Raw genomic sequence first — 16,578 nt, forward strand, 5'->3', positions numbered from 1 at the left:
GTTTAATGGGAACTACATTAAGATTCCGTCGTCGTTATATCACAGGTTTACTTTGTATTTGATGTTACTTGCAGATATGTATCGTTTAAATATTTTCTACTTTCATTGGCATTAGATATTTCAATTTTCAAATCCGAGTAAGCAAGTGAAAAGTTGCACATATTTATGACTTAGTTTAGACCGGGTTTCCTCGAAAATGAGTCTGAATTTGAAAAAATCATTTATTATAAGCCCTACCCATAAAATAAGACCTAGGGAATAGCGCGAAACACGGTAGGTTTTTAAAATCGAAGCACGGTTTCTATATAAATGATAAAACACAACTGACGCTTTCACCACTTCTACAATTCACCCGTCATCGCTATCACTCGTGTAGTGAGTCGTCGACGTTGTTCATACGAGAGTGTTTACGCGTGACTGATCATGAGCGTTATGGGCGGAGCATCGGTCGATGAATAAATATGCCAGACAAGCGTACTGCTAACGGCTGGGCGTTGTGGCGTGCGTCTGTAATCCAGTTACCTGGAGGCCAGGGTTGGCGAACGGCTTGAGGCTGGGAGCCCTGTGTTGTCTTGTCCTATGTTGATCGGGTGTCCGCACTAAGTTCGGCGTCAATATGGTCCTCCCCTGGAAGCTCGGGATGACCAGGTTGTCTAAGGAGGAACGAACCGGGCCAGGCCCGAAAGGGAGCAGCCAAAAGTTCCCGCGTCGCTCGGTAGTGGGATAGCGCCAGTGAATAGGCAAGGCGGCACAGCCCAGCCAACACAGTTGGACCCAATCCTTTTTCGAATCATTAACCATGTCCAATAACATATGATTTTTAACTTCATATTCATCATTTAACCCGACGCATGCGCGTGTGAGCCGACGGGCGCGGGTTCGAATCTCATTCGTACTATCGACTACAGCGTAATTCGCGTTAATTATGCTGACCAAACATATCAGCTCCTATGATATTACTCAGGCATTCAATGATATACTGCAAATATTGGAAGTATATAAATAACACAGAACCTCCAGTCTACACATATTTCTCATCGTTACTGAAGAATAATTTTTTATAACAGATGCCTTAAACGCTGATGATGTAGAACAGCGGCGCAAATTAACAGAATCGTGTCGAACATAACTAAAATATGATTGAATACTTTACATATTGTATTTATTATGAATGCTTTAATGTTTCCTATTTTAAATGCTGTGCATATGAATTAATAAATTCATTTTATCTTTCTGTGTCGTTTACTTTCTGTTGCGTGGGGGGGTGGGTCTTGCCTCTATTGTTACGTAACAATAGAGATAGAAATAACTTGCTGCAATTTCGTGGGCTGCAGTTTATTTATCTGCTGAACCGAGTTTAGCGATCATGGGTGATTTTTTAGGCATTTCAAAGAAAAAAATCAGGCAGAGATAAGGAAGAAAAGTTAGCTTTTTGTCTTCCTACCTTGGGTTTACAAACTGTAAAAGGCATACAGTACACATTAACGATCACAAAATTGAGTTTCATTTAAAAGCAGCATTTTTTTCGTGTAAGCGTGCCGTGAGTTTTATACTCTGATAATTTGGCGCCGCCCGAACAAAAAGTTTGAGAACCGCTGACGTAGGCATTTAACTTTTAAAGTATAAGTCTAAAGTATCTTAAATAGTATGAAACATATACATGTGCTTATTTACTCATATTACACACAACATGCAACGCCCAATTTTTTTCTAGCACACGAATTTATTAAAAAATCGTTCGAATAACGTCCTGATTTTGTGTATGGTCTGACTATAGTAATCTAGGCAGCATACGGTAGATGCAAAAAACTAATATCGAAGTAATCCACCTTGTCGCATACTGTATTGTAGACACTAGGCAACTGGCTCTCAACCAGTGGGTCATGGCACACTGCTGGGCCCCAGAAACATTCTCAGGTTGGTCACAAACATATTAAAAATTACACACAGAAATTTCGTGCAACGGAAGTGGGCAACGAGAGAACAAAGATTGAAAATCACTACACTAGGTCAATAACTAAGTAGCCTACGCTAATCACACTCAGAGAGATTATCTAGCGAGTGATTTCGCATATCAGTTCATCCCCATCTGTTCAAAATTCTATCTACTCTAGGGTTTGATTTTGCCATTGCTTTTCCAAGCGAAGTCATAGACTCATCTGGTATCAACTTTTCAGACGGTTTACAAAATGATCATTTGCGTTTTAAACCCATTACACCATGTATCTACATTTAAATATTCTCAAATATTTCAAAAAATGCACTACGATACTTTTGTACGGAAGTGTACATTCAAACGATTACATTTAATTTTATTTCAAGAATACTAGACTTCTTGACTAGACCTAGAAACAGCTGCGTAACTACGTGGATCTTTCGTCTGGGTGGTAACAATAAAATTTCGAGGTATTTAACACTTGGTGTCCCACTTCCCCGGGACACGTGGCACAAGTGGGACAAGGGGAACCCGTGGGACACGTAGTACAAGTAGGACACGTAGGGCAAGTGGACACGTAGGACTAGTGGGACACGACATTTTGGAGACACCCCAAATATTCCACAAAGAATACAATTGCATTTTTATATTGTATACCTGTATTTTACTTACCTTCAAATACATTATATATATTACAAGTTCATTGCCCAATAACCAGGCTTGTCCATGCCATAGAAATGGGATTTCCATGGGAATCCCATGGGACGGGACAGCACACATTTAAATTTTCTTTGGGACACGTTGGGCACGAAAACTGTATGATTTTCGGGGAAAAGCTGGTAAAACATTTCGTTATGGACTTCGTGTTCATATATTTGAGCATAGCACTTTTAATAGGTATAAAGAGAAGAACATATTCAGCATTAAAGATATAGTTCGTGAAGGGGCTGATGGACACATGTGTAATAGTTATGAATATAAAGTTAACAACGTAAATCTTGTTGTTTTGCATGCCTCTTCGTACATGTAGTCTTATTTGGTAGTTGCTAAACATAAATTTAACAATTTTTATTGAATTTTATTCCAATGGGAATCCCATGGGATGGGACAGGCATAATTGCTATGGGATGGGAATGGGACAGAAAAATATGTATAACAACAACCCAACAATGCAGACGAATGTATGGAGTATTGGCAACACAACGGAATTAAATTCTTCCGATGATTCTGCGTACGAGTGATCTGTGTCATTCATATACATAGAAAAATTTGCACTATACTTTTTGTTAGATTCAGAACGATATTATCCATTGTGCTCACTGAACAAATACCTTGTCTTATTTCTTCTTTTAGTATATACTGTTGTGATGAAAGTAAATAATTTTGTATATATTTTTCAAAAACTTGTTCATAATGCACCTGGTTACTTATTTAAAGGACAAAATATTCATCGATAAAAGTACATAATATTTAGTCATAAAATCGAAGTGATTTCTGATTTTGAGAACTTCAATTCAGGTTATGCATAAAAGAAAGTTAATAGCGCGAAGTGTCACCGCCCAACACGTTATAAGCTTCTTGTAGAGCCTCATCATAAGTACCATTCGCTTATAACCTACAGTATAATTTACAGAGATAAATGACTGTATTTACATAATGCCACGGAGCAAACTGCAGTAATTACCACCTTAACTTCAATACTAATGACAGCTTCAGACTCAAGCGTTGCTATATTGGTCCTATTGCATTGCGCATTATCGCCACACGAGAATAATTTTGTTCTTACAGCAGTGTGTTGTATTGAAATTAATTTCCATGGTAGTTTAATGGGAACTACATTAAGATTCCGTCGTCGTTATATCACAGGTTTACTTTGTATTTGATGTTACTTGCAGATATGTATCGTTTAAATATTTTCTACTTTCATTGGCATTAGATATTTCAATTTTCAAATCCGAGTAAGCAAGTGAAAAGTTGCACATATTTATGACTTAGTTTAGACCGGGTTTCCTCGAAAATGAGTCTGAATTTGAAAAAATCATTTATTATAAGCCCTACCCATAAAATAAGACCTAGGGAATAGCGCGAAACACGGTAGGTTTTTAAAATCGAAGCACGGTTTCTATATAAATGATAAAACACAACTGACGCTTTCACCACTTCTACAATTCACCCGTCATCGCTATCACTCGTGTAGTGAGTCGTCGACGTTGTTCATACGAGAGTGTTTACGCGTGACTGATCATGAGCGTTATGGGCGGAGCATCGGTCGATGAATAAATATGCCAGACAAGCGTACTGCTAACGGCTGGGCGTTGTGGCGTGCGTCTGTAATCCAGTTACCTGGAGGCCAGGGTTGGCGAACGGCTTGAGGCTGGGAGCCCTGTGTTGTCTTGTCCTATGTTGATCGGGTGTCCGCACTAAGTTCGGCGTCAATATGGTCCTCCCCTGGAAGCTCGGGATGACCAGGTTGTCTAAGGAGGAACGAACCGGGCCAGGCCCGAAAGGGAGCAGCCAAAAGTTCCCGCGTCGCTCGGTAGTGGGATAGCGCCAGTGAATAGGCAAGGCGGCACAGCCCAGCCAACACAGTTGGACCCAATCCTTTTTCGAATCATTAACCATGTCCAATAACATATGATTTTTAACTTCATATTCATCATTTAACCCGACGCATGCGCGTGTGAGCCGACGGGCGCGGGTTCGAATCTCATTCGTACTATCGACTACAGCGTAATTCGCGTTAATTATGCTGACCAAACATATCAGCTCCTATGATATTACTCAGGCATTCAATGATATACTGCAAATATTGGAAGTATATAAATAACACAGAACCTCCAGTCTACACATATTTCTCATCGTTACTGAAGAATAATTTTTTATAACAGATGCCTTAAACGCTGATGATGTAGAACAGCGGCGCAAATTAACAGAATCGTGTCGAACATAACTAAAATATGATTGAATACTTTACATATTGTATTTATTATGAATGCTTTAATGTTTCCTATTTTAAATGCTGTGCATATGAATTAATAAATTCATTTTATCTTTCTGTGTCGTTTACTTTCTGTTGCGTGGGGGGGTGGGTCTTGCCTCTATTGTTACGTAACAATAGAGATAGAAATAACTTGCTGCAATTTCGTGGGCTGCAGTTTATTTATCTGCTGAACCGAGTTTAGCGATCATGGGTGATTTTTTAGGCATTTCAAAGAAAAAAATCAGGCAGAGATAAGGAAGAAAAGTTAGCTTTTTGTCTTCCTACCTTGGGTTTACAAACTGTAAAAGGCATACAGTACACATTAACGATCACAAAATTGAGTTTCATTTAAAAGCAGCATTTTTTTCGTGTAAGCGTGCCGTGAGTTTTATACTCTGATAATTTGGCGCCGCCCGAACAAAAAGTTTGAGAACCGCTGACGTAGGCATTTAACTTTTAAAGTATAAGTCTAAAGTATCTTAAATAGTATGAAACATATACATGTGCTTATTTACTCATATTACACACAACATGCAACGCCCAATTTTTTTCTAGCACACGAATTTATTAAAAAATCGTTCGAATAACGTCCTGATTTTGTGTATGGTCTGACTATAGTAATCTAGGCAGCATACGGTAGATGCAAAAAACTAATATCGAAGTAATCCACCTTGTCGCATACTGTATTGTAGACACTAGGCAACTGGCTCTCAACCAGTGGGTCATGGCACACTGCTGGGCCCCAGAAACATTCTCAGGTGGGTCACAAACATATTAAAAATTACACACAGAAATTTCGTGCAACGGAAGTGGGCAACGAGAGAACAAAGATTGAAAATCACTACACTAGGTCAATAACTAAGTAGCCTACGCTAATCACACTCAGAGAGATTATCTAGCGAGTGATTTCGCATATCAGTTCATCCCCATCTGTTCAAAATTCTATCTACTCTAGGGTTTGATTTTGCCATTGCTTTTCCAAGCGAAGTCATAGACTCATCTGGTATCAACTTTTCAGACGGTTTACAAAATGATCATTTGCGTTTTAAACCCATTACACCATGTATCTACATTTAAATATTCTCAAATATTTCAAAAAATGCACTACGATACTTTTGTACGGAAGTGTACATTCAAACGATTACATTTAATTTTATTTCAAGAATACTAGACTTCTTGACTAGACCTAGAAACAGCTGCGTAACTACGTGGATCTTTCGTCTGGGTGGTAACAATAAAATTTCGAGGTATTTAACACTTGGTGTCCCACTTCCCCGGGACACGTGGCACAAGTGGGACAAGGGGAACCCGTGGGACACGTAGTACAAGTAGGACACGTAGGGCAAGTGGACACGTAGGACTAGTGGGACACGACATTTTGGAGACACCCCAAATATTCCACAAAGAATACAATTGCATTTTTATATTGTATACCTGTATTTTACTTACCTTCAAATACATTATATATATTACAAGTTCATTGCCCAATAACCAGGCTTGTCCATGCCATAGAAATGGGATTTCCATGGGAATCCCATGGGACGGGACAGCACACATTTAAATTTTCTTTGGGACACGTTGGGCACGAAAACTGTATGATTTTCGGGGAAAAGCTGGTAAAACATTTCGTTATGGACTTCGTGTTCATATATTTGAGCATAGCACTTTTAATAGGTATAAAGAGAAGAACATATTCAGCATTAAAGATATAGTTCGTGAAGGGGCTGATGGACACATGTGTAATAGTTATGAATATAAAGTTAACAACGTAAATCTTGTTGTTTTGCATGCCTCTTCGTACATGTAGTCTTATTTGGTAGTTGCTAAACATAAATTTAACAATTTTTATTGAATTTTATTCCAATGGGAATCCCATGGGATGGGACAGGCATAATTGCTATGGGATGGGAATGGGACAGAAAAATATGTATAACAACAACCCAACAATGCAGACGAATGTATGGAGTATTGGCAACACAACGGAATTAAATTCTTCCGATGATTCTGCGTACGAGTGATCTGTGTCATTCATATACATAGAAAAATTTGCACTATACTTTTTGTTAGATTCAGAACGATATTATCCATTGTGCTCACTGAACAAATACCTTGTCTTATTTCTTCTTTTAGTATATACTGTTGTGATGAAAGTAAATAATTTTGTATATATTTTTCAAAAACTTGTTCATAATGCACCTGGTTACTTATTTAAAGGACAAAATATTCATCGATAAAAGTACATAATATTTAGTCATAAAATCGAAGTGATTTCTGATTTTGAGAACTTCAATTCAGGTTATGCATAAAAGAAAGTTAATAGCGCGAAGTGTCACCGCCCAACACGTTATAAGCTTCTTGTAGAGCCTCATCATAAGTACCATTCGCTTATAACCTACAGTATAATTTACAGAGATAAATGACTGTATTTACATAATGCCACGGAGCAAACTGCAGTAATTACCACCTTAACTTCAATACTAATGACAGCTTCAGACTCAAGCGTTGCTATATTGGTCCTATTGCATTGCGCATTATCGCCACACGAGAATAATTTTGTTCTTACAGCAGTGTGTTGTATTGAAATTAATTTTCATGGTAGTTTAATGGGAACTACATTAAGATTCCGTCGTCGTTATATCACAGGTTTACTTTGTATTTGATGTTACTTGCAGATATGTATCGTTTAAATATTTTCTACTTTCATTGGCATTAGATATTTCAATTTTCAAATCCGAGTAAGCAAGTGAAAAGTTGCACATATTTATGACTTAGTTTAGACCGGGTTTCCTCGAAAATGAGTCTGAATTTGAAAAAATCATTTATTATAAGCCCTACCCATAAAATAAGACCTAGGGAATAGCGCGAAACACGGTAGGTTTTTAAAATCGAAGCACGGTTTCTATATAAATGATAAAACACAACTGACGCTTTCACCACTTCTACAATTCACCCGTCATCGCTATCACTCGTGTAGTGAGTCGTCGACGTTGTTCATACGAGAGTGTTTACGCGTGACTGATCATGAGCGTTATGGGCGGAGCATCGGTCGATGAATAAATATGCCAGACAAGCGTACTGCTAACGGCTGGGCGTTGTGGCGTGCGTCTGTAATCCAGTTACCTGGAGGCCAGGGTTGGCGAACGGCTTGAGGCTGGGAGCCCTGTGTTGTCTTGTCCTATGTTGATCGGGTGTCCGCACTAAGTTCGGCGTCAATATGGTCCTCCCCTGGAAGCTCGGGATGACCAGGTTGTCTAAGGAGGAACGAACCGGGCCAGGCCCGAAAGGGAGCAGCCAAAAGTTCCCGCGTCGCTCAGTAGTGGGATAGCGCCAGTGAATAGGCAAGGCGGCACAGCCCAGCCAACACAGTTGGACCCAATCCTTTTTCGAATCATTAACCATGTCCAATAACATATGATTTTTAACTTCATATTCATCATTTAACCCGACGCATGCGCGTGTGAGCCGACGGGCGCGGGTTCGAATCTCATTCGTACTATCGACTACAGCGTAATTCGCGTTAATTATGCTGACCAAACATATCAGCTCCTATGATATTACTCAGGCATTCAATGATATACTGCAAATATTGGAAGTATATAAATAACACAGAACCTCCAGTCTACACATATTTCTCATCGTTACTGAAGAATAATTTTTTATAACAGATGCCTTAAACGCTGATGATGTAGAACAGCGGCGCAAATTAACAGAATCGTGTCGAACATAACTAAAATATGATTGAATACTTTACATATTGTATTTATTATGAATGCTTTGATGTTTCCTATTTTAAATGCTGTGCATATGAATTAATAAATTCATTTTATCTTTCTGTGTCGTTTACTTTCTGTTGCGTGGGGGGGTCTTGCCTCTATTGTTACGTAACAATAGAGATAGAAATAACTTGCTGCAATTTCGTGGGCTGCAGTTTATTTATCTGCTGAACCGAGTTTAGCGATCATGGGTGATTTTTTAGGCATTTCAAAGAAAAAAATCAGGCAGAGATAAGGAAGAAAAGTTAGCTTTTTGTCTTCCTACCTTGGGTTTACAAACTGTAAAAGGCATACAGTACACATTAACGATCACAAAATTGAGTTTCATTTAAAAGCAGCATTTTTTTCGTGTAAGCGTGCCGTGAGTTTTATACTCTGATAATTTGGCGCCGCCCGAACAAAAAGTTTGAGAACCGCTGACGTAGGCATTTAACTTTTAAAGTATAAGTCTAAAGTATCTTAAATAGTATGAAACATATACATGTGCTTATTTACTCATATTACACACAACATGCAACGCCCAATTTTTTTCTAGCACACGAATTTATTAAAAAATCGTTCGAATAACGTCCTGATTTTGTGTATGGTCTGACTATAGTAATCTAGGCAGCATACGGTAGATGCAAAAAACTAATATCGAAGTAATCCACCTTGTCGCATACTGTATTGTAGACACTAGGCAACTGGCTCTCAACCAGTGGGTCATGGCACACTGCTGGGCCCCAGAAACATTCTCAGGTTGGTCACAAACATATTAAAAATTACACACAGAAATTTCGTGCAACGGAAGTGGGCAACGAGAGAACAAAGATTGAAAATCACTACACTAGGTCAATAACTAAGTAGCCTACGCTAATCACACTCAGAGAGATTATCTAGCGAGTGATTTCGCATATCAGTTCATCCCCATCTGTTCAAAATTCTATCTACTCTAGGGTTTGATTTTGCCATTGCTTTTCCAAGCGAAGTCATAGACTCATCTGGTATCAACTTTTCAGACGGTTTACAAAATGATCATTTACGTTTTAAACCCATTACACCATGTATCTACATTTAAATATTCTCAAATATTTCAAAAAATGCACTACGATACTTTTGTACGGAAGTGTACATTCAAACGATTACATTTAATTTTATTTCAAGAATACTAGACTTCTTGACTAGACCTAGAAACAGCTGCGTAACTACGTGGATCTTTCGTCTGGGTGGTAACAATAAAATTTCGAGGTATTTAACACTTGGTGTCCCACTTCCCCGGGACACGTGGCACAAGTGGGACAAGGGGAACCCGTGGGACACGTAGTACAAGTAGGACACGTAGGGCAAGTGGACACGTAGGACTAGTGGGACACGACATTTTGGAGACACCCCAAATATTCCACAAAGAATACAATTGCATTTTTATATTGTATACCTGTATTTTACTTACCTTCAAATACATTATATATATTACAAGTTCATTGCCCAATAACCAGGCTTGTCCATGCCATAGAAATGGGATTTCCATGGGAATCCCATGGGACGGGACAGCACACATTTAAATTTTCTTTGGGACACGTTGGGCACGAAAACTGTATGATTTTCGGGGAAAAGCTGGTAAAACATTTCGTTATGGACTTCGTGTTCATATATTTGAGCATAGCACTTTTAATAGGTATAAAGAGAAGAACATATTCAGCATTAAAGATATAGTTCGTGAAGGGGCTGATGGACACATGTGTAATAGTTATGAATATAAAGTTAACAACGTAAATCTTGTTGTTTTGCATGCCTCTTCGTACATGTAGTCTTATTTGGTAGTTGCTAAACATAAATTTAACAATTTTTATTGAATTTTATTCCAATGGGAATCCCATGGGATGGGACAGGCATAATTGCTATGGGATGGGAATGGGACAGAAAAATATGTATAACAACAACCCAACAATGCAGACGAATGTATGGAGTATTGGCAACACAACGGAATTAAATTCTTCCGATGATTCTGCGTACGAGTGATCTGTGTCATTCATATACATAGAAAAATTTGCACTATACTTTTTGTTAGATTCAGAACGATATTATCCATTGTGCTCACTGAACAAATACCTTGTCTTATTTCTTCTTTTAGTATATACTGTTGTGATGAAAGTAAATAATTTTGTATATATTTTTCAAAAACTTGTTCATAATGCACCTGGTTACTTATTTAAAGGACAAAATATTCATCGATAAAAGTACATAATATTTAGTCATAAAATCGAAGTGATTTCTGATTTTGAGAACTTCAATTCAGGTTATGCATAAAAGAAAGTTAATAGCGCGAAGTGTCACCGCCCAACACGTTATAAGCTTCTTGTAGAGCCTCATCATAAGTACCATTCGCTTATAACCTACAGTATAATTTACAGAGATAAATGACTGTATTTACATAATGCCACGGAGCAAACTGCAGTAATTACCACCTTAACTTCAATACTAATGACAGCTTCAGACTCAAGCGTTGCTATATTGGTCCTATTGCATTGCGCATTATCGCCACACGAGAATAATTTTGTTCTTACAGCAGTGTGTTGTATTGAAATTAATTTTCATGGTAGTTTAATGGGAACTACATTAAGATTCCGTCGTCGTTATATCACAGGTTTACTTTGTATTTGATGTTACTTGCAGATATGTATCGTTTAAATATTTTCTACTTTCATTGGCATTAGATATTTCAATTTTCAAATCCGAGTAAGCAAGTGAAAAGTTGCACATATTTATGACTTAGTTTAGACCGGGTTTCCTCGAAAATGAGTCTGAATTTGAAAAAATCATTTATTATAAGCCCTACCCATAAAATAAGACCTAGGGAATAGCGCGAAACACGGTAGGTTTTTAAAATCGAAGCACGGTTTCTATATAAATGATAAAACACAACTGACGCTTTCACCACTTCTACAATTCACCCGTCATCGCTATCACTCGTGTAGTGAGTCGTCGACGTTGTTCATACGAGAGTGTTTACGCGTGACTGATCATGAGCGTTATGGGCGGAGCATCGGTCGATGAATAAATATGCCAGACAAGCGTACTGCTAACGGCTGGGCGTTGTGGCGTGCGTCTGTAATCCAGTTACCTGGAGGCCAGGGTTGGCGAACGGCTTGAGGCTGGGAGCCCTGTGTTGTCTTGTCCTATGTTGATCGGGTGTCCGCACTAAGTTCGGCGTCAATATGGTCCTCCCCTGGAAGCTCGGGATGACCAGGTTGTCTAAGGAGGAACGAACCGGGCCAGGCCCGAAAGGGAGCAGCCAAAAGTTCCCGCGTCGCTCAGTAGTGGGATAGCGCCAGTGAATAGGCAAGGCGGCACAGCCCAGCCAACACAGTTGGACCCAATCCTTTTTCGAATCATTAACCATGTCCAATAACATATGATTTTTAACTTCATATTCATCATTTAACCCGACGCATGCGCGTGTGAGCCGACGGGCGCGGGTTCGAATCTCATTCGTACTATCGACTACAGCGTAATTCGCGTTAATTATGCTGACCAAACATATCAGCTCCTATGATATTACTCAGGCATTCAATGATATACTGCAAATATTGGAAGTATATAAATAACACAGAACCTCCAGTCTACACATATTTCTCATCGTTACTGAAGAATAATTTTTTATAACAGATGCCTTAAACGCTGATGATGTAGAACAGCGGCGCAAATTAACAGAATCGTGTCGAACATAACTAAAATATGATTGAATACTTTACATATTGTATTTATTATGAATGCTTTGATGTTTCCTATTTTAAATGCTGTGCATATGAATTAATAAATTCATTTTATCTTTCTGTGTCGTTTACTTTCTGTTGCGTGGGGGGGTCTTGCCTCTATTGTTACGTAACAATAGAGATAGAAATAACTTGCTGCAATTTCGTGGGCTGCAGTTTATTTATCTGCTGAACCGAGTTTAGCGATCATGGGTGATTTTTTAGGCATTTCAAAGAAAAAAATCAGGCAGAGATAAGGAAGAAAAGTTAGCTTTTTGTCTTCCTACCTTGGGTTTACAAACTGTAAAAGGCATACAGTACACATTAACGATCACAAAATTGAGTTTCATTTAAAAGCAGCATTTTTTTCGTGTAAGCGTGCCGTGAGTTTTATACTCTGATAATTTGGCGCCGCCCGAACAAAAAGTTTGAGAACCGCTGACGTAGGCATTTAACTTTTAAAGTATAAGTCTAAAGTATCTTAAATAGTATGAAACATATACATGTGCTTATTTACTCATATTACACACAACATGCAACGCCCAATTTTTTTCTAGCACACGAATTTATTAAAAAATCGTTCGAATAACGTCCTGATTTTGTGTATGGTCTGACTATAGTAATCTAGGCAGCATACGGTAGATGCAAAAAACTAATATCGAAGTAATCCACCTTGTCGCATACTGTATTGTAGACACTAGGCAACTGGCTCTCAACCAGTGGGTCATGGCACACTGCTGGGCCCCAGAAACATTCTCAGGTTGGTCACAAACATATTAAAAATTACACACAGAAATTTCGTGCAACGGAAGTGGGCAACGAGAGAACAAAGATTGAAAATCACTACACTAGGTCAATAACTAAGTAGCCTACGCTAATCACACTCAGAGAGATTATCTAGCGAGTGATTTCGCATATCAGTTCATCCCCATCTGTTCAAAATTCTATCTACTCTAGGGTTTGATTTTGCCATTGCTTTTCCAAGCGAAGTCATAGACTCATCTGGTATCAACTTTTCAGACGGTTTACAAAATGATCATTTGCGTTTTAAACCCATTACACCATGTATCTACATTTAAATATTCTCAAATATTTCAAAAAATGCACTACGATACTTTTGTACGGAAGTGTACATTCAAACGATTACATTTAATTTTATTTCAAGAATACTAGACTTCTTGACTAGACCTAGAAACAGCTGCGTAACTACGTGGATCTTTCGTCTGGGTGGTAACAATAAAATTTCGAGGTATTTAACACTTGGTGTCCCACTTCCCCGGGACACGTGGCACAAGTGGGACAAGGGGAACCCGTGGGACACGTAGTACAAGTAGGACACGTAGGGCAAGTGGACACGTAGGACTAGTGGGACACGACATTTTGGAGACACCCCAAATATTCCACAAAGAATACAATTGCATTTTTATATTGTATACCTGTATTTTACTTACCTTCAAATACATTATATATATTACAAGTTCATTGCCCAATAACCAGGCTTGTCCATGCCATAGAAATGGGATTTCCATGGGAATCCCATGGGACGGGACAGCACACATTTAAATTTTCTTTGGGACACGTTGGGCACGAAAACTGTATGATTTTCGGGGAAAAGCTGGTAAAACATTTCGTTATGGACTTCGTGTTCATATATTTGAGCATAGCACTTTTAATAGGTATAAAGAGAAGAACATATTCAGCATTAAAGATATAGTTCGTGAAGGGGCTGATGGACACATGTGTAATAGTTATGAATATAAAGTTAACAACGTAAATCTTGTTGTTTTGCATGCCTCTTCGTACATGTAGTCTTATTTGGTAGTTGCTAAACATAAATTTAACAATTTTTATTGAATTTTATTCCAATGGGAATCCCATGGGATGGGACAGGCATAATTGCTATGGGATGGGAATGGGACAGAAAAATATGTATAACAACAACCCAACAATGCAGACGAATGTATGGAGTATTGGCAACACAACGGAATTAAATTCTTCCGATGATTCTGCGTACGAGTGATCTGTGTCATTCATATACATAGAAAAATTTGCACTATACTTTTTGTTAGATTCAGAACGATATTATCCATTGTGCTCACTGAACAAATACCTTGTCTTATTTCTTCTTTTAGTATATACTGTTGTGATGAAAGTAAATAATTTTGTATATATTTTTCAAAAACTTGTTCATAATGCACCTGGTTACTTATTTAAAGGACAAAATATTCATCGATAAAAGTACATAATATTTAGTCATAAAATCGAAGTGATTTCTGATTTTGAGAACTTCAATTCAGGTTATGCATAAAAGAAAGTTAATAGCGCGAAGTGTCACCGCCCAACACGTTATAAGCTTCTTGTAGAGCCTCATCATAAGTACCATTCGCTTATAACCTACAGTATAATTTACAGAGATAAATGACTGTATTTACATAATGCCACGGAGCAAACTGCAGTAATTACCACCTTAACTTCAATACTAATGACAGCTTCAGACTCAAGCGTTGCTATATTGGTCCTATTGCATTGCGCATTATCGCCACACGAGAATAATTTTGTTCTTACAGCAGTGTGTTGTATTGAAATTATTTTTCATGGTAGTTTAATGGGAACTACATTAAGATTCCGTCGTCGTTATATCACAGGTTTACTTTGTATTTGATGTTACTTGCAGATATGTATCGTTTAAATATTTTCTACTTTCATTGGCATTAGATATTTCAATTTTCAAATCCGAGTAAGCAAGTGAAAAGTTGCACATATTTATGACTTAGTTTAGACCGGGTTTCCTCGAAAATGAGTCTGAATTTGAAAAAATCATTTATTATAAGCCCTACCCATAAAATAAGACCTAGGGAATAGCGCGAAACACGGTAGGTTTTTAAAATCGAAGCACGGTTTCTATATAAATGATAAAACACAACTGACGCTTTCACCACTTCTACAATTCACCCGTCATCGCTATCACTCGTGTAGTGAGTCGTCGACGTTGTTCATACGAGAGTGTTTACGCGTGACTGATCATGAGCGTTATGGGCGGAGCATCGGTCGATGAGTAAAAATATGCCAGACAAGCGTACTGCTAACGGCTGGGCGTTGTGGCGTGCGTCTGTAATCCAGTTACCTGGAGGCCAGGGTTGGCGAACGGCTTGAGGCTGGGAGCCCTGTGTTGTCTTGTCCTATGTTGATCGGGTGTCCGCACTAAGTTCGGCGTCAATATGGTCCTCCCCTGGAAGCTCGGGATGACCAGGTTGTCTAAGGAGGAACGAACCGGGCCAGGCCCGAAAGGGAGCAGCCAAAAGTTCCCGCGTCGCTCAGTAGTGGGATAGCGCCAGTGAATAGGCAAGGCGGCACAGCCCAGCCAACACAGTTGGACCCAATCCTTTTTCGAATCATTAACCATGTCCAATAACATATGATTTTTAACTTCATATTCATCATTTAACCCGACGCATGCGCGTGTGAGCCGACGGGCGCGGGTTCGAATCTCATTCGTACTATCGACTACAGCGTAATTCGCGTTAATTATGCTGACCAAACATATCAGCTCCTATGATATTACTCAGGCATTCAATGATATACTGCAAATATTGGAAGTATATAAATAACACAGAACCTCCAGTCTACACATATTTCTCATCGTTACTGAAGAATAATTTTTTATAACAGATGCCTTAAACGCTGATGATGTAGAACAGCGGCGCAAATTAACAGAATCGTGTCGAACATAACTAAAATATGATTGAATACTTTACATATTGTATTTATTATGAATGCTTTAATGTTTCCTATTTTAAATGCTGTGCATATGAATTAATAAATTCATTTTATCTTTCTGTGTCGTTTACTTTCTGTTGCGTGGGGGGGTGGGTCTTGCCTCTATTGTTACGTAACAATAGAGATAGAAATAACTTGCTGCAATTTCGTGGGCTGCAGTTTATTTATCTGCTGAACCGAGTTTAGCGATCATGGGTGATTTTTTAGGCATTTCAAAGAAAAAAATCAGGCAGAGATAAGGAAGAAAAGTTAGCTTTTTGTCTTCCTACCTTGGGTTTACAAACTGTAAAAGGCATACAGTACAGTACAGTACAATTTGCAACTGATAAATTTTGAAGTTACTTGCTCATCTGGCATTGTATGAATGGCTACGTATGGCTT

Source organism: Styela clava, chromosome 3, assembly GCF_964204865.1.
Source record: "Styela clava chromosome 3, kaStyClav1.hap1.2, whole genome shotgun sequence".
In the NCBI taxonomy this organism is placed as follows: domain Eukaryota; kingdom Metazoa; phylum Chordata; class Ascidiacea; order Stolidobranchia; family Styelidae; genus Styela; species Styela clava.